The sequence below is a fragment of the Zootoca vivipara genome, chromosome 6 (genome assembly GCF_965207765.1).
Source record: "Zootoca vivipara chromosome 6, rZooViv2.hap1.1, whole genome shotgun sequence".
Taxonomy (NCBI): Eukaryota; Metazoa; Chordata; class Lepidosauria; order Squamata; family Lacertidae; genus Zootoca; species Zootoca vivipara.
The window spans coordinates 36,708,301-36,731,016 of record NC_142589.1 but is presented as its reverse complement, the minus strand read 5'-3'; the positions used below and the strand labels follow the sequence as shown (position 1 = coordinate 36,731,016).

At 39.9% G+C, this 22,716-nt stretch overlaps 1 protein-coding gene across 8 annotated transcripts in view; it reads right to left on the bottom strand.

Moving 5' to 3' along the window:
* Positions 1–22,716, bottom strand: part of ANKRD11 (ankyrin repeat domain 11) — a 213,059-nt gene that overhangs the window by 154,546 nt on the left and 35,797 nt on the right. Inside the window, exon 1 of one of the 8 annotated variants that reach the window (XM_088671965.1) lies at positions 18,397–18,467. The exons of the other annotated variants lie outside the window; for them this stretch is intronic. The gene's annotated coding sequence lies outside the window, so the exon portion shown is untranslated. Of the gene's footprint in view, positions 1–18,396; positions 18,468–22,716 lie in introns of those variants that run through there. 8 annotated transcript variants of the gene reach the window in all.

Sequence of the window (22,716 nt, the reverse complement as noted above, 5' to 3'; positions counted from 1 at the left end):
TATCACCTTTTAATTTCTAACAACCACTCTTTCCCCCCATTAAAAAAAGGTAAAAGACCCCTCATTTCACACGCTAGCAAGGTTATGCTTAAAATTCTACAAGACAGGCTTAGGCAGTATGTGGACCGAGAACTCCCAGAAGGGCAAGCTGGATTTCGAAGGGGCAGAGGAACCAGAGACCAAATAGCAAACATGCGCTGGATTATGGAGAAAGCTAGAGAGTTCCAGAAAAACGTCTACTTCTGCTTCATTGACTATGCAAAAGCCTTTGACTGTATCGACCACAGCAAACTATGGCAAGTTCTTAAAGAAATGGGAGTGCCTGATCACTTCACCTGTCTCCTGAGAAATCTCTATGTGGGACAAGAAGCTACAGTTAGAACTGGATATGGAACAACTGATTGGTTCAAAATTGGGAAAGGAGTACGACAAGGTTGTATATTGTCTCCCTGCTTATTTAACTTATATGCAGAATTCATCATGCGAAAGGCTGGACTAGATGAATCCCAAGCAGGAATTAAGATTGCCGGAAGAAATATCAACAACCTCAGATATGCAGATGACACAACCTTGATGGCAGAAAGCGAGGAGGAATTAAATAACCTTTTAATGAGGGTGAAAGAGGAGAGCGCAAAATATGGTCTGAAGCTCAACATCAAAAAAACCAAGATCATGGCCATCACCTCCTGGCAAATAGAAGGGGAAGAAATGGAGGCAGTGAGAGATTTTACTTTCTTGGGCTCCTTGATCACTGCAGATGGTGACAGCAGTCACGAAATTAAAAGATGCCTGCTTCTTGGGAGAAAAGCAATGACAAACCTAGACAGCATCTTAAAAAGCAGAGACATCACCTTGCCGACAAAGGTCCGTATAGTTAAAGCTATGGTTTTCCCAGTAGTGATGTATGGAAGTGAGAGCTGGACCATAAAGAAGGCTGATCGCCGAAGAATTGATGCTTTTGAATTATGGTGCTGGAGGAGACTCTTGAGAGTCCCATGGACTGCAAGAAGATCAAACCTATCCATTCTTAAGGAAATCAGCCCTGAGTGCTCCCTGGAAGGACAGATCGTGAAGCTGAGGCTCCAATACTTTGGCCACCTCATGAGAAGAGAAGAATCTTTGGAAAAGACCTTGATGTTGGGAAAGATGGAGGGCACTAGGAGAAGGGGACGACAGAGGACGAGATGGTTGGACAGTGTTCTCGAAGCTACGAACATGAGTTTGACCAAACTGCGGGAGGCAGTGGAAGACAGGAGTGCCTGGCGTGCTATGGTCCATGGGGTCACGAAGAGTCGGACACGACTAAATGACTAAACAACGACAACAACAAAAGACCGCTGGATGGTTAAGTCCAGGCATCCCCAAACTTCGGCCCTCCAGATGTTTTGGACTACACTTCCCATCATCCCCGACCACTGGTCCTGTTAGCTAGGGATCATGGGAGTTGTAGGCCAAAACATCTGGAGGGCCGCAGTTTGGGGATGCCTGGTTAAGTCCAATCAAAGGTGACTATGGGGTTGCAGCGCTCATCTCACTTCAGGGCAAGGGAGACAGCATTCCGGGTCATCACTAAATAGCGTCTGGCTCAATGGGACCGTGACGGAAGCCAGAGCACAAGGAAACGGCACTTACCTTCCCGCCACAGTGGTACCTATTTATCTACTTGCACTGGTATGCTTTCAAACTGCTATGTTGACAGAAGCTGGAACCAAGCAACTGGAGCTCACCCCATCGTGCGTATTCAAACTGCCGACCTTCCAATCAGCAAGCCCAAGAGGCTCAGTGGTTTAGACCACAGCGCCACCCGCTCCCATATGAGCCTACTCACTCATCACATTTTCCAGGAAGGCTCTGCTCCAATGGTGGACGTGTAGCAGGCAGTAACAGAAGGAAAACCTTCTCTGTGATTATGTCCAGACTTTTGAACTCTCTACCAAAAAAGACTCATATCATCCCTCCTCCAATGCTTCTACCACCACTATTTCTTAAGACTTTCCTTTTCCAGCAGGCCTTTGGCCTGATGAATTGAATGCACTTCATTAAACTCTTGGAAATTTATCTGATTTACTCCTGTCATTTAACTTATTTGTCATTGTATTACTATTTCTAAAAATGTGCTATGGCCACCTTGAATGTTTTTAAATAGAAAGGCAGAATATAAATATTATTAAGCAAATAAAGGCTATTTATAAGTAAGCAAAGTAGGTAAAGAACCTGGTCAGTTCTGGTTACATCCAGATGAGACACTGCAAGACTGTCTTTCAAAGACAGCCTGCTGGTGCAAAATTCAGCTGCCATGATGCCTGTGAGAGCTAGGTGACTTTAACATCATGTACCTACTCTGAATATGTTGCACTGGTCAGCCACTCATTTTCAGAACTAGTACCAACCTTTAAGTGCTGAACCATTTATGGCCACGTTATATGAAGGGCTGTAATTCCCATCATCCCTGGACACTGGTCATGCTGGCTGGGGCTGTTGGGAACGGAACTCCAACAACATCAGGAGGGCACCATATTAGTTATCCCCTGACCTACATCCATATAAACCTCCCCAGATGTCCTGTTCTCTGTCAATTCAGTTTATGTGAATCAGGGAGTGGACGTTTTTAGTTATGATCCTACACCTGTGAAATTCCCTCCTTGGAAAGCTTCATCTTTGCACACCTGCCCAGTGGCCTTTAAGCAGACTTTAAAGACTTTTATGCTTTCAAACTTTTTCTTGATTTTACTGCTTGCCCTCAATGTATAATTTTATCTAAAGTTTTTAATATTTGTTCAACTTGTTTTGCTTTTAAATATTGTTATTGCAACCTATCTTTACAGGAGAAAATGTTTCTGTTTCTCTCCCTTTAGTTTAACTTCCAGTTGAGGAGCCTCTCTGCTGTTGGGGTTCTAGAGCAGAGGACATGCAAAGCCCCCAGTGGTTAGGCAGTTTTCTTTCTCCATAGTCCTGCATGACTCAAGCATCCACCTCCATGGACTCATTTGGGTTCCCACTATCCACCTGCAGAACACCCATTTACTAAAGGAGAGATTACTGAAAAAGGGTTTCCGTAGAAACACACAAAATATATGACATCTCAAAGGCAGGCCAAAGAGGGCACCTAGCAATCTCTAAACTAGTGAGGAATTATCTAACAAATGTCTTAAGCAATGCTTGCTGATAAATCACTGCACAGCATTGTGGACCCTGGTCCAGGCATTTGTTTCCATTAATACCACTAAGATATCAGATACAAAGTGCTTTTGTTCAGCAGAACATATATGCTATAATAAAAAACAAACTTTGAAATCTGCAACAGTAACTGTTCAACTATCAGGCAGCATTTTATAAATTTCCTATGCTCTGCTAGAAGCTAAATTCACTGTACAGTATCAAGATCACTGAACAGAGATTTCTAGAAAGACTCAAACTAAACAATGCAAACAGGGGCAAATCAGTGATAATTGCACCAGTAAGATTTTAGTAGAACATTAGTAGCACATTTAGTAGCAACTTAAAAATTAATTTCAAACATTAAGAAATTGTATTAAATTTTTATTCCTCCTTCCTCTAAGAGGCTTGGGGTGATATACCCCTCCCCACCAACATCCTCTTAGTAGCCCTTGAGGAAAGTTACCGTATTTTTCGCTCCATAAGAAGCACCTGACCATAAGAAGCACCTATTCTGAGTGCGGGGCAACAGCGAACAGCCTGCCCACCGCTCCCAAACCTTCCCAGGCCTTCAGGGGAAAGGGGAGGCTGCTAGCGAGAGCCGTGCAGAGCGTGTAAGCGGCTCTCGCTTTTCAGCAATCCGGGAGGAGGGACGGACAGGGCTCCCATCCGTCTCTCCTCCCGGCTCGCTGAAAAGCAAGCAGAGCAAGGCGGAGGAAGGAACAGCCCACTTTTGGGCTGCTCATTCCTCCCCTGCCCCTCTGCCGCTGTCGGTGGCTGCAACGGAGGAAGGAGCAGCCCGCTTTCGGGCTGCTCGTTCTGCCACCGCCACCGGGAGCCATGGCTCTGGCAGCAGAGGCATCCCTCCGCTCGCAACTACAGCGGCAGCCGAGGGATCCCGCTGCCATCCAGTGCCTTTGCTCCATAAGACACACAGACATTTCACCTTCCTTTTTAGGAAGGAAAAAGTGTGTCTTATGGAGCGAAAAATACGGTAGATTGAAAGTGGTAACTAACCTGGGGGTTTAACAAGAGATTTGAACCTCTGTCTCCCATCTAAATGCAGCATTCTAGTCACTACCAAATGTGGAGTTATTACTGATATTGGATGGGAGGTGCAAATCCAGTTTTTTTCTAATTTAAAATACTGGCTGGGGTAGATGGATGGGGAAGACAAGATGGATTATACATATTAATTATTGAAAAAATGAACCATATACTTCATATATAGAGAATGTTTTAAAAACATTATCTATATATGATTTTATCATTTAATTTTAGTATGTTTTGTATAAGATTTTTTTAAGGAAAGATGGCCAGTCTAAATTAATTCTTTTAGCAATGTACTGAGGAGGAGATTACAGTCCACTTTTTCAAATGCTTGTGTTATACTCAATTGGCAGAACATATATATGGGTCTGGGATTAGGCAGCGAGAAATGTTGCAAGAGTGAGTCAGAAATGTTGTAATCATGCACCTGACAAAGTGGTCTCTACACAACAATCTTTCTGTTAAGGTGCCAAAAGACAAAGTTTCAGCTACGAAAAATATAATTAACAGTTAATCTAAAGGAAAATGTATGACAAGGAAATAGCACTGAGATTTTTCAGCATGGATGTAATTTAGCTAAGACTGTGGGGCTTTTGTTTTGTTTCGTTTTGTTTTTAACAAGAGAGGCTATTAAAGGATTGGTGAACTAGCCAGCAGAAAATAATCCAGTCACTATATGGACAAATTTAAAGTTATCTTTGATGGGCCGAATATCAGCAGTAAAGATGAATGTATTGCCAAAATACTGTTTTTATTTCAGATTTTGCCTATTATTGATAATCTGGGTTGTTTCAAGGAATGGCAAAAGGTGCTATCCAAATTTATCTGGCGGGGGGGGGGGGGAACCAAGAATAAAGTATAAATTACTAATGGATGCCAAAGAAAGAGGGGGTTTCTCACTGCCAGATATAAAGTTATATTTTGAGGCAGCAGCCTTTTGCTGGTTGAAAGAATGGTTTTTATTGGAAAATACTGGTGTACTAGATCTGGAAGATTTTGATAATGTATTTGGTTGGCATGCATATCTGTGGTATGACAAGATAAAGGTCCATAACGGTTTCAAATGTCATATAATAAGGAAATCATTGTATAATGTGTGGTGCAGGTATAAGGATTTGTTAGAAAGAAGAACACCTAGGTGGATTTCACCGTTGGAGGCTAAGGCCACTAAAAGATTAAACATGGAAACCAGGTGGTTAAAATATAAAAATATAGTGGTGGAAGAAGGTGATCAATTTAAATTAAAATCTTATGAACAGTTGAAAACAATGTAAGTGATTGGTTACAATATTATCAGATAAATGAAATGTTAAAAATGGATAAAAAATTAGGCTTTCAGTTGGAAAAATCAAAAATGGAGACGGAATTGTTAGAATCTAAAACAAAGAATCTTTCCAAAATGTACAATTTACTGTTGGAATTGCATACAAAAGATGAACAAGTGAAATCTGTAATGATTGATTGGGCAAAAGATGTGGGGCACAATATAATGATGGAGGATTCGGAAAGGTTGTGGAAGAAGAATATTAAGTTTACAGCATGTAATGTGTTGAGAGAAAACATGATGAAAATGATGTACAGGTGGTATTTAATGCCGGTAAAATTAGCCAAGATTTATCATACACATGATAATAAATGTTGGAAATGCAAGAATGTGGAAGGAACCTTTTTCCATATGTGGTAGACTTGCCCCAAAGGAAAAGACTTCCGGGAAAAGATTTATAATGAAATGAAAGAAGTGTTGAAAAACACATTTATTAAAAAACCAGAAGCCTTTTTACTTGGAATAGTTAGGGAAGAAATTCCCAAAAAGGATGTTACTTTCTTTTTGTATGCCATGACAGCAGCAAGAATTTTGATAGCTAAGAATTGGAAGACACAAGAGTTACCAACAGTGGATGATTGGCAAATGAAGATGATTGGCTTTATGGAACTGGCTGAGCTAACCAGGAGACTGCGGGACCAGGGAGAAGAATTGGTGGAAGAAGATTGGAAGAAATTTAAAGCATATTTTTAAAAAAGTGTTGCAATATTTGAAATGTTATTCAGATTCAGAAGTTGATATAGACGGTAGAGCAGGGGTCTCCAAACTAAGGCCCGGGGGCCAGATGCGGCCCAATCGCCTTCTCAATCCAGCCCACGGATGGTCCAGGAATCAGCATGTTTTTACATGAGTGTCCTTTTATTTAAAATGCATCTGGGTTATTTATGGGGCCTGCCTGGTGTTTTTACATCAGTAGAATGTGTCCTTTTATTTAAAATGCATCTCTGGGTTATTTGTGGGACATAGGAATTCATTCATTATTTCCTTTTCAAAATATAGTCCGGCCCTCCACAAGGTCTGAGGGACAGTGGACCGGCCCCCTGCTGAAAAGGTTTGCTGACCCCTGCTGTAGAGGATAGATATTTTAAGTATTTTAAGAGTCATATATAAATGTTAAGTAAGAATAAGTGAAAAGAATGTTAGATAAGTAATAAATTGATTGAAATTGAGATAGAAATTTCTAAAGATGATTTATAATGAAACACAGTAAGGGGGGACTTGAGGAAGTCTAAATGGTAAGAAATTAGGGCTATAAATACGAGATTGTTTCTTGTTTTTTGCTTTTTTCTTGTCTGTTTTTGTTCTCTTTTATTATTATTATGTTTTTATGTGTATGTTGTGTGTTTATATGCAAAATGAATTTAAAAAATGGAAAAAAGAAAATAATCCGGTCACAATTTCAATTTTCAATTCTCTATATACCAGCAAGATGTAAATGAACACAAACATTAAAAGCTAAGTTCTTAGACACAGTCTTAGTTACTTCAAAATTGTTTACATGCAAAGAAAAAGTCTGACATAAGTACCGTTTCCCCAATTTTAAGATGTAGTCATAAAATAAGCCATAGCAGGATTTTTAAGGATTCAAGGAATATAAGCCATACCCCGAAAATAAGACATAGTGATAGGCGCAGCAGCAATGCCGGCCACGGCAGGAGGAGGAAATAAAGAAGACATCCCCTGAAAATAAGCCATAGTGTGTTTTTTCGAGGAAAAATAAATATCAGACAGTGTCTTATTTTTAGAGAAACACGGTATAACAACCTCCCCACAAAAAGCTTCAAAGTAGGGGCATACAGAATGGCTTTTGCCACTGTGAAAAGAACATATACCCCCAAAATAGGCAAAGCTAGTTTAAAATAAGCATTGCCTTTAAGCATCCATGGTTTGGCAGCTCTGGATTTATTTCACAAAGCCTCCAACCTCTGACATGTAGCAACATTAACTTGAATTACAGCACTCAAAGTGGCCCCTACCATTCTGCAGATCCATTTTAATTAAACATTGTTATTTAAAGCCGTACATAGGATTCTGTAATTTATTATATGGATCCTAGTAATTTACAGGCTTCAACCACATGTAAATTTTAATCACATAACCCTATCCTACCCTAAGCTTTGTCCTTATCTATAACCTTCAAAGGATTCTCCCTTAGCTACCAGATAATGATGCAATCCCACTTCTGTCACACCATCCCAAACATCATCAAAATGTTAACCTTCAGTTTAACATAATCTAGACACATCCTGTCATGGTAAGTAGGCCAACCTTCTGTTTGCTGAAGTTAACCATCAGAATGCAACAAATAGTTCTAAGAACAGCAGGCCAGTCTGGCTTGTTATAATGGGGAAAGGTAATGCTTCTAAACATAACATGTGGCTAACTAATAAACACTGCCCCAGCCAGACCACCAAGGATGGAACTTAGCCTGTCTCTTTGTCCTCTGAGAAAGAAGATTGATTTACTGCCCTGGGTTTTGCTGACAGCAAGAAAATCTCTTCCCCTTATGCTCCATGGAGATGTAACATTTTCCTTTATTCAAGACTACCGGACAGGAATGCGAAACAAAGTTTAGAACAATCCCTTTACAAGACCATATTCTGAGTGCTTGCAATGGGTCTGAAGCTTTAAGAATACCAATGGACTAAGCATTTTGAATATATGAGTCTACAGCCATGGTTCACAAGTATGAATAAAGGCACCCTAAAGAAGTGTATGTGGTATGTAGTAGAAGCTGACAAAAATAGCAGAAACTTGAAGAAATAAAATATATTCGTGACCAGTGTTCCTTATCATATCAGTAAAAATCATACTTTTCACAAGCTTGTGGTTCCCTAAATTCATTATTTAAGTATCTGTACTACCCACCACAAAACAAAAAAGTACCAGTGCTATTCCTTTCTATTATCAGCATTTGGTTATACACAAATCTGACTATAAGGGCTGGGAGATATATCAATATATTGTCCAAAACTGGGTTGAAGTTCATATCGTGATGATCAGTTTCAGAATTTTTGACCCAGCATTATATAGCAAATCATGGTGTGGGTGGGTGTGTTATGCAAAAATCATGGTGCGGGGAAAACCGTGAAGCCAGCCAATGCCTCTACAGAGCTCCATCCTTATTTCAGGCAGTGTGATATATCAGTATATTGTAATGTTTAGCTGGTGATATATCGCAGAGTTGAAAACCAGATTTTGCCCAGACCTAACAAGAAACCAATGACTAACAGTACCATCAATTTCTAGAATCTAGTACTCTGGACCCTCTGGATACAAATTTAATTCATTCTGGGGGTCCGTGCACGCCCCCAAATTTACGCAAGCCGAGGCACTGCTTCTGCGTGCATATGCGGCACAATACAGCGCCTTTGCAACCCGAAAGTTACATTACTCGAAGGTAACGTAACCCGGGGGTCCACTGTATAACCTAAGACATAAAATTTTGAAACAATGAACCAAAACCTACAAAATTACTACCTTCAGGCAGAATATATACCCTTTAACCCAGAATGTATATCCTTTTCAGGCCTATTAGTTAGTGGCTAATAACATCTGAATATTGAAGAATCAAAATTTGGGGTACAGAACTTTGAACATTTCCGGTGGCAAAGTAGCTATGCCTCACCTTATGCATTTATAAAACTATTGGTTTATAGAAGTGTGCCACTGGAGGATTAATGGATCAACTGTTGAGAAGAACAATTAAGGCATCTCTTGCCTATTCCCTTGTCTGGTTCCATTCTCAATCAGGGCCACATTCCCTCATTGGCAAGCCTCTGGGGGCCACATGCCAGTAGTGGGTGAAGTCGGAGGTGAAAGTGGAAAAGCACTGGATGCAGTTGTTACTTCATGAAGTAGGCTGCATTCCAATCACACAAAAAGTCATACTTCTAAACAACCCTACCCATACCCCTCTCTCCATCCAGGCATGCAACAGGCATTATCATAGTTCAAGGACACATTCCAGTCAAGCAAAAGCACTTAAGGAGACAGATAGATCAGGGACAGTGACTGTGTGGCCTTGGCAAGGAACATAAGAGGAAACCTATAGTGGTCAACTAGATGTCTCTGGGAAGCCTGTAAGCAGGTCCAGCGCCGAGGGCCTTCTGGCAGTTCCCTCACTGCGAGAAGCAAAGCTAGAAGGAACCAGGCAGAGCGCCTTCTCGGTAGTGGCACCCGCCCTGTGGAACACCCTCCCATCAGAGGTCAGAGAGATAAACAACTACCTGACATTTAGAAAATACCTAAAGGCAGCCTTGTTTAGGGAAGTTTTTAATCTGTGATATTTGATGTATTTTTATGTTTGTTGGAAGCTGCCCAGAGTGGGTATAAACAATAAATTATCATTATATTATAGTAAGCAGGACCTGAACTCAAGGTCACTCTCCAGTGCTCCACACTTGTGATTTCCAACTGCTGGTATTTAGATGCATACTGCACCTAATACAGATAGAGCATAGTCATTGTGGCTCACAACCATATTTTAGTTGCCTGTTGTGAGGACTCAGTTGCCACCTGGTTCTTTTGTCTTCACATTTTACATGTACAAAATCTGCCCAACCCTTAGGACATCTACATATCACTAACAAATATGTTAAATAAACTGGGCCACATTAAACTGAGAACTTATGATGTTGTTTTGCCTATGTGAAACTTGAGTCCTTCAACAATTTATTTCCATCCACTGCATCCTCAAGTTGAGAGCACTGGGGTTATACCACAGTTTAGCGGCTAGCCCATTCCTGAGCCATACTTTTCTCTTCCTGCAATGCAAACTCACTTCATAGGACAACACTGTTATCTGAATGACAGGCAGTTCTGTTAATGTCCAGGCTGCAAAGCAGATTAGACAGGTGCAAGGAGGCTTACCAAATATGAACACACTTTTATTCAATTGCAGCAGAAATTAAATTCCAGTGTGTGCAGAACATGCCAAGAACTGCCTCAGTAACACAGACAGGCACCTCCAAAGATATCCAGAGCTTTCCTAAAATTCCATTTTATACTTAAAAGGTGCTATACAGCTAGTGCACTTAAGTAACATACTTCTAACAAAAGCCTCTGTCTCCCAGACAGTGCAGTATTAAAATGATTTTACAAACAGATATAAATTAAATACAAAACAAAAACTCCAGCAAGTTCATACACTCTTTAAAGAGGTAATGCAACAGTAAAGATTCTTCAACTTGCAAAAATTCCACAAATTAAATTTGAACACATTTGCTAATTTTGCCTAATTTATTCTACTTTTGCTAGCCCTGGAAGTAGGCAGAGAGCTATACAGCATGCAGAAGCCCTGGCTACTGACAACTGGAAATCAAAATGAGCCACAAACACATTTCATGCATCAAAGATTTCAAAAGACATGACCTGATCTAGCCTACATTCACAGACATATACGCTACATTTCCTTTAACATAAAAGCTGGAGTTCTCAGGATGCTGAATTCAGTACCCATACAAAAGATGTGGTTTTTCTAAGTTACTGTGCACATGCACAGCCCTAGTAAAACCATTGTAGCATCCACAGTCACTATCATTTAGTCTGTGAACATTAAATAACAAAAAACAGAAGGGACATAATCTAGTCCAACTCTACTACTATGGAATCCTTAATAGAAGGCCAACTAGCCTTCTGCTTGAAAACCTCTGGAGGAGAGTTCACTTTATGAAAAATTCAGCTGAAAGTCATTGGAATTTCTGCAATGCATTTAGGACAAGCATTCATGCTAGTTTCATTCAAAGGAAATTAACTGACTGGCACATACAACCAAAATTCTTCTCGACTAATTTCCATGCCATATTAGCTATGGAATGAATCAAACTACAGTATTACAATATGGAACAAAGGACTTAATCATGAACTTAGCTGAAAAACCAGGCTATAGTTGTAGAAAACAGCTCCACTTGCAACTTAAAATGGTTTCCTGTTTCTCCAGAGGCAGAAAATCACCAGGTACTAACAGGAGAAGGTAACTCAAGCCCCAGCCTCTCAGAATATAACTTTCATCGGAGAGGAGAATACCACTATATATTTGAACTACTGACTGAAATAAGTGATAATGAGTAAGGAATTTTTTTTGATGAGAGACAAGTCATTGTAAAAACTGAACTACAGTATGTTCAAACATTTAAACATATAGTGTTATGTTCTTAGCACTTAGAAGTCACTGCTCTTGTTGACTTTTGAGAATTCAAAGTCTGTTCTGCCTTTTTAAACAGCTGTATCACCACTGCCAGATGTGGAAAAATTCCCAAAGTCAGGCTTCCTGGACAGAAGAGGAAAAGAGGCCAACCTCCTCAGGACCAAGACTACTTCAGTTTCTGTTTTTAACATTAAAGCCTGCCCCCTAAAGAACAGCATAATCAATTACTTTCTGGTTAACTAGAGGAATATGCCTCAACACGACAGTTCAGATGCAACTTCAGAAATACAAAGCTAAAAGGGCACTGCAAGATTTTAGAAGCCCAAAAGCAAACAAAGGCAATTCTTCTGACTGTGCCTCAATCAAAACATTTAATTGGAATGAACAGAACCTCAGCTGGCAAGCTGCCACCATGTATGCCTTTCATATGACCTCATCCAACTTGTCCTCAAGGGAGTCTATACAGATAATGCCTATCAGCCTGATTCTGTTGTATAACTTGTCTCATATTTAAGACTTCCAATTTTGAGAGCATTTTGCTTAGAATCTAACACCATTCTGTCTACTCAAAAGTCCGTGATGCAAATGCCCTGGATACAGAAAGGTTAACTCTTTTCATCCACTCAACTACCAGCATTAGTTGGATCCAATTTGTATGTGCATATTAGCTTTCTGACATGTCCACCTGGATCAAATGCAGACAACCTTTGCTGTTATCCACACATTTTTCATTCCCCTCCCTAAATTGAATGTTAATGTGTGTCAGACAAATTAGCATTTGAGGCAGTGTGACATAGTAGCTAGGAGAACAAGAAGTTAGAAACTTCAGAGGCCTCAAGCAGTCTTCTCTCAGCCTCAATCTTTCATCTGCTATGTAGGAATAACACTGGAATACCTCACAAGGCTGTTCTAAGAATTACTAAAATAATGCATGTAAAGCATTTTGAACTCTTGAAATGTGCCATATATAAATGTAAAGTATTAGCAGTATTAAGTAGAAGTCTGAGAAGCCATTTGAACAAACTATGCTGAACCCTCCCCTCCCCCAAATATTGCTCTCATTGTCTGAACTCTGCTGCGATGGGTAAGCAACAAACTACTTCTCAATTTTCACCAGTACCCAAAGTGGCTTATCTCTTAGCATCCTCTTGTCAATCATTTTACGCAAGACCCACAGAGCACTATAGCTATAAGAATTGACAAGGCAGCTTGCCTCACTCTATGAGCACTTTAATTTATTCTTCCTCCACCTTTCTATCCTCAGAGTGACCCACAAATTGGCAAACAGAATCAAAACAGCACAATACAAAAATGAAAAAACAGAAAAAAATTGAATCAAAGTCAGTGATGAAATTTAAAAGCAAGAATTTAAAGCAGGTTAAAGCGCTGGCAGAATGAGAAAAGTTTTTATTTTTCATCTAAAAACCATCAGTAAGGAGGACGACTGAATTCCAGAGTCAGAATGCCACATCAAGGCAACCCTGTCATAAGTCCTCCAATACTTACTATACTGGGGGCATGCAGGTTTATGTGGCAGGAGGCAGTCCTTCATATATTTTGCTTTCAAACCATAAAGGGTGTTATATATAATTAACCAGCTGAATTCAGCTGTAGAAATCAAAATCTTATACAGATCAGTTTTCAGTTTTCTTAATATCAAATTTAAAAAGAGCTCAAGAGTTAAGACTACACTCTCTCTTCACTTAGAAGAAAATCCTTACTTACAGAATAAATGAAGCTTAACCCCACTCAAATCTTCACTTATCTATGTGCATAAATTATGAAGAGAATCTTATAAATTGCTTCGTATCTGGAAATCGCATTCAAGGATTAGAGCAGCCTTCTGCAACCTGGTGCCCAGGAAATGTTGCTGAACAACTTTCATTTATCATACTAGACACAACTAACAGACAAATGGTTGGGAAAGGAGGAAATAAGAAAACACAGGTACAAATTCTTAGTTTAAAGTTCTTCTAATGACCATTTAGGGTAGAAAGTTCCAGGTGATGAGGTGCCAAAAACTGCTGGACTCTCAGCTAGACAACTGTCAACAATACTCATAAGCATACTGTAACTTAACCTGAGACACAGTTGGTATGTTCAGATATTACACCAAACAATGGTTTAGAAAGATGTGGCCACTTCTAGCCTCCTCCTGGAATTCCCCCCCTTCCCACCCACCGCTTCTCCTATGTGGCTAGAAGTTCGGAAGCTTCAACCTCTCGGTTAACCAAAACTTACCAAGTCAACTGGACCCTAAACTGCGGTTAACAATATGGTTAGTTTAAACAAACCACCTTCATAAATCATAAATAGAAGTTAGCTTGTCTGAAACAGTCTGAAACTGTAAAAGCCCTGGAGGAACCTAGATCTTTCATATCTCACTAAAGTTTACAGACTAAACTACCCTGTTTCCCCAATTTTAAGATGTAGTCATAAAATAAGCCAAAGCAGGATTTTTAAGCATTCAAGGAATATATGCCATACCCCAAAAATAAGACATAGTGATAGGCGTAGCAGCAATGCGGCCACGGCAGGAGAAGGGAGAAAAAAAAGACATCCCCTGAAAATAAGCCATAGTGTGGTTTTTTTGAGGAAAAGGGTGTCTTATTTTCGGAGAAACACGGCATTGTTTAAGGTGATGTTCAAATGCAGCCAGCCAATGACTTCATAGCTGATCTTCAGAACAGATATTTCTATTTGAGCTTCCTTACATCAAAGCTAAACAAATCTAACCACTGAACAATGCTGGTTTCTTAAAGGGGGGGGGATTTTAAGAATTGACACAAGAAAGGATTAAATTTGCATTCTGCCTTCCTTAGCACCAAGACAGTCAATGTGAAAAGCATATATAATCTAAGTATTCCCTATTTCAGACTAGAATTTTTTTTTTAAGTTACTCAGAGGAAAGAAAAGGCTGCACAATGCTTCACATGTGTTTTTCAATTAACACATTTTTTTCTTTGCTCTTCATAATTTTTTAAAAGTTTCTTCCATACTTATACAGTGGTACCTCGGTTTAAGTACGCAATTGGTTCCGGAAGTCTGTACTTAACCTGAAGTGTACTTAACCTGAAGTGAACTTTCCCATTGAAAGTAATGGAAAGTGGATTAATCTGTTCCAGACAGGTCCATGGAGTACTCAACCTGAAGCGTACTTAACCTGAAATATGAGTGTAATTGGTTCTGGAAGCCCGTACTTAACCTGAAGCGTACTTAACCTGAAGCGAACTTTCCCACTGAAAGTAATGGAAAGTGGATTAATCTGTTCCAGGCGCGTCCGCGGAGAACTTAAACTGAAATTACTCAAACCGAAGCGTACTTAAACCGAGGTATGACTGTACTCCTTTCATAAACATGTTTAAAATGTGATGATGACAGAGGTTCTTTTTTGAAAGCTGCTTGTAACAATAAACACCAACTAAAGCATTTCATTGATAGCACTGAAGCGTTTTAAGTCTGAGACTTCATTTTTACCAAGAGGATGGCACCACAACAAACTGAAGCTTTCCCTACATAATAGAATATTTTGACCAAGAACAGAAGCCCTCAAAATACTGTCCAACTATAGTTCGTGGTCACAATGCCAGGCTCCCATGAAGTCAGACTGCTGTTAACATGATCTGTATAAAATGCAGCACACAAGACCAGTGATGCTTCTGTAGAGCTTAGATAACACAATCTTTTATTTATTACAGCTGTTTGGATCAAAAACGGGAACACACTGGGATTTCCAGTCTCCAAAGGTTACCTCTGACTGTTGAACTGGGGCTGAGCAAGCTACCATAAACAACTATAGCCAGTTTCAAAATTATCACATGTTGTGCAGGGGTTCCGTTCTATGGGTTCCATATAATACCCCAAACCTTGAACACACTCCCAGTCCCACAGGTTTTGGGTAAGGGGGAATACTCCCAGAACCCATGCACCAAGTGGGCCTTGCCCAAGCAAGGTGGAGATCTTAAAAGCTTTTATTGCCAGGTAACCCAGGCAGACCCAGTTCAGAAAGAACTATTAAGCTCTCCGCCTTGCTTGTAGGTAAAAGCTCATTTGGCATGCAGGCTCTTGAAGGCTAGGATGCTCACATAAGATCTCACAGAAACTTGGATGGCCCCACGAAATCTTACAAGAGCCCCCCAAAAATGGCACATCACATTCAAAATGCCTAGAAATAAATTGTATAGTTCAACATGGATAATCAAACTACATCAAGTGGACCAGAGCATAGTAGAACCTTTGTCCCAGATGCAAAACTGAATACTGGAGCAAAACTGAAATCCACCTAAAATCTCTTTATAGATTTGAAAAAGCAAATGGGAGCTTCTGCGAAAGAAGCCAATCTAAACTTTGACAGTTTCCTCTAAAGTCATGTGTTAACCTTCCTAAGCCTGTAATCCAAGTAACCTGCTTCAGTATACTTAGGCATTGTGTGCTACAGGAAAGTATTGCAAAACTGACCAAGTTCTTTAATTTGTATTAACTCCCCTGTGCTGCACCTGCAGGTGAATTTAAAGATCATAAGGAACTCAGAATTCTCAGTAAGTCCAACATCATTTTCAAGTAGCTTTTAAACTTGTGGTCTGAGAAACCAGGAATGCCATGGAAGCACACCAAGACCTCCTCAACTAAAAGTTCAGAGTATGACAGACAAGCTTCTTGAGAGATGGCCTGAACATTACTATCAATCTTAACCTGTAATCTGCAGGGAAATATAAGGTATGTTCTAGATAATGCATCTAGCTACTGCAAGCTGACAGAACTGACTAGCGTGTTTCTCCGAAAATAAGCCATACTCCGAAAATAAGCCATATTGATAGGCAGTTTAACCTTGTAGGTTAAACTGTACCATACTTAATTTAAAAAAATAAGACATCCCCTGAAAATAAGCCACCGTGTGTTTTTTGAGGGAAAAATAAATATAAGTCGGCGTCTTATTTTTGGAGAAACACGGCAGTGCCCAAGCAAACTGAATGTTTGCCCTAAAGCATGCTCCAGAATCCTCTGCATCATGCAGAGGTGCATGGCAGATGAGGGGTTCCTCAGTAGACAAGTCAATGTGGAAAGTTTAATCCAACACTGGCATCTCTCATCTGGCCTTAACTATTTAACCATTAATAAAATAAAGCTTCTTAGCACAAGGACACAACATGCATGCAAAAATACTAAGTCTACAGGGTACTAAAGCTTGTATTAAGATGCTGACACAAAGAACAGTTATCCAACGGGGGCTCACATTCCATTCTTCTGCTTAAGGATCCCATAACCAGACATGCAAAGATGGTTCTGAAAGTTGTTTAAAAGAATGTTCAGAGGATAAGGTAAAAGAGCTTAACAGTCCCATATTGAGACTGCTGCACAAGCCATACAGCTTCTACAACCTGTAGAACGGGTATAACCAACTAATGTAGAACTGTAAAATCAAGGTGCCAGGCTTCAAGCTTTAGAGATACATAATTTTATTTCTATTCCGCCTTTCCACAGCTAAAACCATACCCAAAGCAGCTTATACAATGAAAAAATACGTAACTACAATATAACAAAAATAGTCATGAACATTAATAAAAGCATTAAAATATGCACAACCAAACTGAACTATTTCTACATAAATCACAACATGATATAAAATAAAAATACACAAAAGCAAGAGCTACAGCTACAAACCTTCTTCCCAAACAATACCCCAGCCCAAGAGTCTGTTCAGCAGGCTTTGTAACTGGAGTCAGACAGTCAGGGCCCTGCCAGGTGAAAAAAAGGCTGCAAAACAGGGAGCAGGTCTTCCAAGACTCACAACCAATATGGTCTATAAGCAATGCAGATTTCACAATACACTTCAATTTGCTTTAATCCTTTTAAAAGATGGAATCTTTGCTGGTTATTGCTTGGAACCAACCCACTAGCAGAAGAAAACTAAAATAGTGCGCAGTATAGATCAAATGTATTATAGTCACACATAAAGCAAATGGCTGTACCTTCAAGAGACTCAAAAAGATTTCAAGATAATGAATAGGCAGTAAAGTATGGAGGCTGATGGTACAGTCAAGCTGCATAGGCAGATGTCAATGACAGCTGGGCAAGTCAGAACAGCTTCCATTTCATTATGGAATGGTCTCCTTCTCGCCTTTAGTTAAAAGTAACATTACAGCAGCTATACGTGAAGAAAAGTAGGCAGGTAAACAAGGAACTGTGGTAGAATTAAACAGTTTATAGTTGCTAGTAAATTTTGGTAATGTTTCCCACAACATGCAAGTTTTATGTAAAGCATAATAGAATACTTTTTTTTTACAGCTGTGAGCTTGAAAGGAATGAACATAATTACAATTCTGAGCATGAAATGAACTACCATCATACATGCCTGAACCAAATCTGTTTCACCAGCTGTAGTGAATCAAAGTAGTCAGAATTAAACAAAAAAGCCTAGAAGCAACAGCTCTTGTTGCCTTTAACCTAGTAATTGTGAAGCACCTGGATCCGGAAGGGCTGCAGAGGGTTGTAACAGCTTCAGATGTTCAGTGAATGTGGTCCAGTGACTCTTTGATCTTTGTGGAATGCAGGACCTCAAAACAATGCATCTGTGTACTAGCTATACTACAGATCCGGGTGTGGACCTGAGGGGATTTATAAAAGCTAGCATTAGATTGCAGCTGGAAAAGAAAAAGACGGAGCCACAAACTGGTCTGAATAAATTTGAGACAAAAAAGAAATGAACACATGGTCTTACCCATTCCTTTTAACTTGTCAAAATGACCGAACCATTCCAAATCAAGTTACAGGTAGGTAGCCGTGTTGGTCTGAGTCGAAACAAAATAAAAAAATTCCTTCAGTACCCTGTTTCTCATATTTTAAGACATACCCATAAAATAAGCCATAGCAGGATTTTTAAGCATTCAATGAATATAAGCCATACCCCGAAAATATGACATAGTGATAGGCGCAGCAGCAATGCCGGCTGCGGCAGGAGGAGGAGGAAAAAAATAAGACATCCCTTGAAAATAAGCCATAGTGTGTTTTTTTGAGGAAAAAATAAATATAAGACATGTCTTATAATATGAGAAACACGGTAGCACCTTAAATGAAGTATCTGATGAAGTGTGCATGCACACGAAAGCTCATACCAAAATTAAAACTTAGTTAGTCTTTAAGGTGCTACTGAAGGAATTTTTTTTATTTCATTCCAAATCACTTAGAATAGGTGAGTTCTATGTAGCTGTAGTGTATTCAGTTTTTTTTTAATGGACTTAACATAAAATCTGTTGCAAGTCAATACTGAGTGCACTGCAATAAAACATTTTCTACTGCAGATTTTAACCACACTCTCTCAAATTTTATTTATTTACATCGTTTTACCTTACTCTTCAACTAAAGAGGCTCCCAGAGCAGCTTACACAAGATAATATAACAACACAGTCTCTAGGCTTAGAATCTGAAAGATGCAGTACAAAGTGAAAAAGACGGTGGGATGGGACTGAGGCATCCATTTCTAGGGTTGCCATGTAGTTCTTATAGTGAGGAGCATGGATGGAAACAGTTGAAAGAGAAATGGAGCATGAAGGGGGTGGTCTCTCAGTATAGCCAATCATAGGGGCCTTCTATTGCTGCATTCTGATGGAATGGCTACAGCTAGATGCTAAGGAAAAGAGAAGCCTGCTGGACCAGGATCTCTCAGCTCATGTAGAGTCCTGCAGTTTTGAAAAAGATTCTATTCTTATAGTTTCAATAAGGGAACCACATGGCTGGTGAGAAATGTATATCTCCCTTTACTGGCACATGCCCATATTTTGCCTTCTCATTGAGCTGTCACAAAAGCAGTGTTTACATTGTTAGCTCTTTAGCAAGATTTACTAATGATATCCAAGACAATTTTGCATGCAAACAGCTTGTGCTCTATTTTGTTAACTGCTCTACACTGCTGCATATTCATAGTAAGACTCTACAGTAGTACACTTCATGGACAGCTTACATACACTCCAGATACAATTCAATGTACATATGTCATTAGCCTGGTTTTTTTCATTCTGAAGTGCTTGAGCCTTACATTCTGTTGTCAGAGTCAAGTTGCATCACTCCAGGGCACAAGTAAGCTTAATGCCAAAATGGCCTGCTTATAGATAAAGAACAACATTATGAAGCTTAAAGATTTGCATACACAATTAGCACATGTTAGAAATACCAATAAAAACACACTTATTCATTGCTTCTCAAATTTAGTATCTGAAAGGTTCTGAATTAGAATTTTTTTTTAGATTTCCCCCTATGCATGAGGTCAATTTCGTCAATTTGCATAAGGTAATCAGCATAGGAAAACCTTTAGTATGTATCAGAAAAAAATCTGATTTCCCAGATTGATCCAATTTAGCAGGTTTATTTTACTTGTATTTAGCATTTGTTTGTCCCAATAAAAATACTCAAGGGAGAAACTGAAGCACAATTAATATGTTTTAAATGGAATACTCATAAAAAGTTAAAGACAATAGCATGTACTACCGGTATACTTGAATTGTTTACATTTAAGGGGAGAATGTACTGAAAACTGTTGTTAACAATTATGCACGATAAGCTGGCTCACATACTTGCTAGCGATAATCACCTGAAAAACATTAATTACAACTTTGAAACTGCAAAGTTGCTTAAATGTTGTATGCAATTGTCATACATTCACTGTTACTAATAAACAAGTTTTCCATTGAGAAATTTCTACTTGTCCAAGCAACATGCTGGTATAAAGAGACTAGAAATTCTGAGCAAGAAAACTAGAGTCTCGAAAGCAAGAAGCTTGGGACACACAGGCTAAGGTTCCTATTCTTTTAACCAGATGACAATTTAAAGGCCAGGTTCTACCAGAGTTGTACAACCCATGCATCTCTTGCTAACTTCTCCCAAGTTTACATCCTCTAATTCAGGTCCTGCACCCCCCACTGACAATAACTCACTACTGAATTACTAAGTGACTTGGAATGCAACAATGTGAGTTTTCCCACGATTCTCAAGCTGATCATTCTGAATATTTATTTAGCCTTGTAACATTTCAGTATTAGATGTAACATGTAACAGTGTAACAGTGCCCATATATGGTTGAAAGTCAAGGTTCTGCTCCAGTTCAGAGCAGGGGTGGCCAACCCAGTGGCTGTACTCAGCCCCATAGACTCCCCCCTACTATGCCGATGGCAGCAAAACTTAAAAAAGTTAAAGCAGATATAGAACTGTGGTGGATATAAAAGTTTCAACTTTCTGCCCACCGAGCACCTGATGAAGATACTAACTGCTCCCTCCATCATCAGACTGATCATGATGGGCAGGGAGGAAACAATATGTCCACTCATCAGCTAATCTGCACAGATCACCTGAAGGGTATCTCTGCCCCGTGTGCATGTGTACAGGTGTTGTGGGGTGACTACAAGCACAGAGCCGCCTTTCCTATTGGGCCTACTGGCGTTTCACACCAGGGCGCTGGCCTCTCAGGGGCGCCCCAGCAAGTGGGGGAGCTGCGCTACCGGTGGCCTCCCTTTCCCTGCATGCCTGCCAGCTGTGCCCCGTCAACTATATGGCTGGCAGGTGTGCAGCTTCCTTCCCAAGCCTCCACAGGAGGAGAGCGATCCCCGAAGAGGCTTAGGTTGGAAGCTGCGCCCCACCAACTATATGGCTGGTGGGCACGCAGCTTCCTTCCCAAGCCTCTGTGGGAGGAGAGCGATCCCCGCAACGGCTTGGGAAAAGGTTGACAACTCTGGGAAGGGGGGGGGGCAGAGGGATCTTTGCACCAGTGTTTTACCTCCAATCAAAAGCTAAGTGATCAAGTGATCAAAAGCCAATATCTTAACTGAAGCCAAACACATTCTGCTTACTAGTTCTGCTAAGATTCCCTAAAGACCTTTGGGTGTGAATGGAAAATAGTTCCAGCCATATTACATTATTTTACAGCACTCTGTGAACATGTTGCCAGAATTCCAGGTTCTCATTGCACTCAACTCAGTGCCCTACTTTTCCATCAATGTTCTGTTTTTAATCCTGTTGCTTGGTCTCAAACATGCATAAGAGCATTCTCAGTGTTGTATAGTGTTTTCAGACAAAACATGATGATGTAGTTATTGAATGTTGATGCAAGGAACAGCAACAAAAGGTATAATGTATATAAATCACAGCTCCCCTTACTGCAGTCGAGCTGCATTCCAGTGAGGAAGCAAAGCAGCACAAAGTATTGATGCAGCAAATACAAATTAAATTTGGAAGCAACTTTTATTTAAAACATTTCGGATTTGGATTTCAATTTAAAAATGTCTGAACAAACAGCAAAAATTCCAGATGTTACTTTTAAAAAGTTTACACTAAAATCTTCTACCTAAAATATACTAATCCCCCTCCTTCCAAAGCTGCTCCAAGAGTTGTAAAAGCAAACAAGATTTTGTTACCACTAACGTAAAGAAATCAGAAGAAATCACTACAGAATAAAGATTAAACACATGCTTCTGGATACGAAGTTTAGATGAGTAGCTCTTCATGCTACTACTTCACTTGGTTGTTGGGAAGATAAAGGGTGGAAGAACCCTATATGCAGTTTTGAGTTCCTTGGATAAATTTATACAACACCACCCAACCACTGGTTTTGTCAGAAGTATATTATTTACCAATGAGCACCTGCTCAAGCATAATCCTCTGGAAACACTTATACAGCTTCATATCATGTAAGAAAAATATCAAGCTTTCAGCGTTTATTAAGAAGATATAAATTAGAAAATGGAGCATTGGCCTCAATTTGGTTTGAGTAATGTGGGAGAGTCCCGTGGACTGCAAGAAGATCAAACCTATCCATTCTTAAGGAAATCAGCCCTGAGTGCTCACTGGAAGGACAGATCCTGAAGCTGAGGCTCCAGTACTTTGGCCACCTCATGAGAAGAGAAGACTCCCTGGAAAAGACCCTGATGCTGGGAAAGATTGAGGGCACAAGGAGAAGGGGACGACAGAGGATGAGATGGTTGGACAGTGTTCTCGAAGCTACGAACATGAGTTTGACCAAACTGCAGGAAGCAGTGGTAGACAGGAGTGCCTA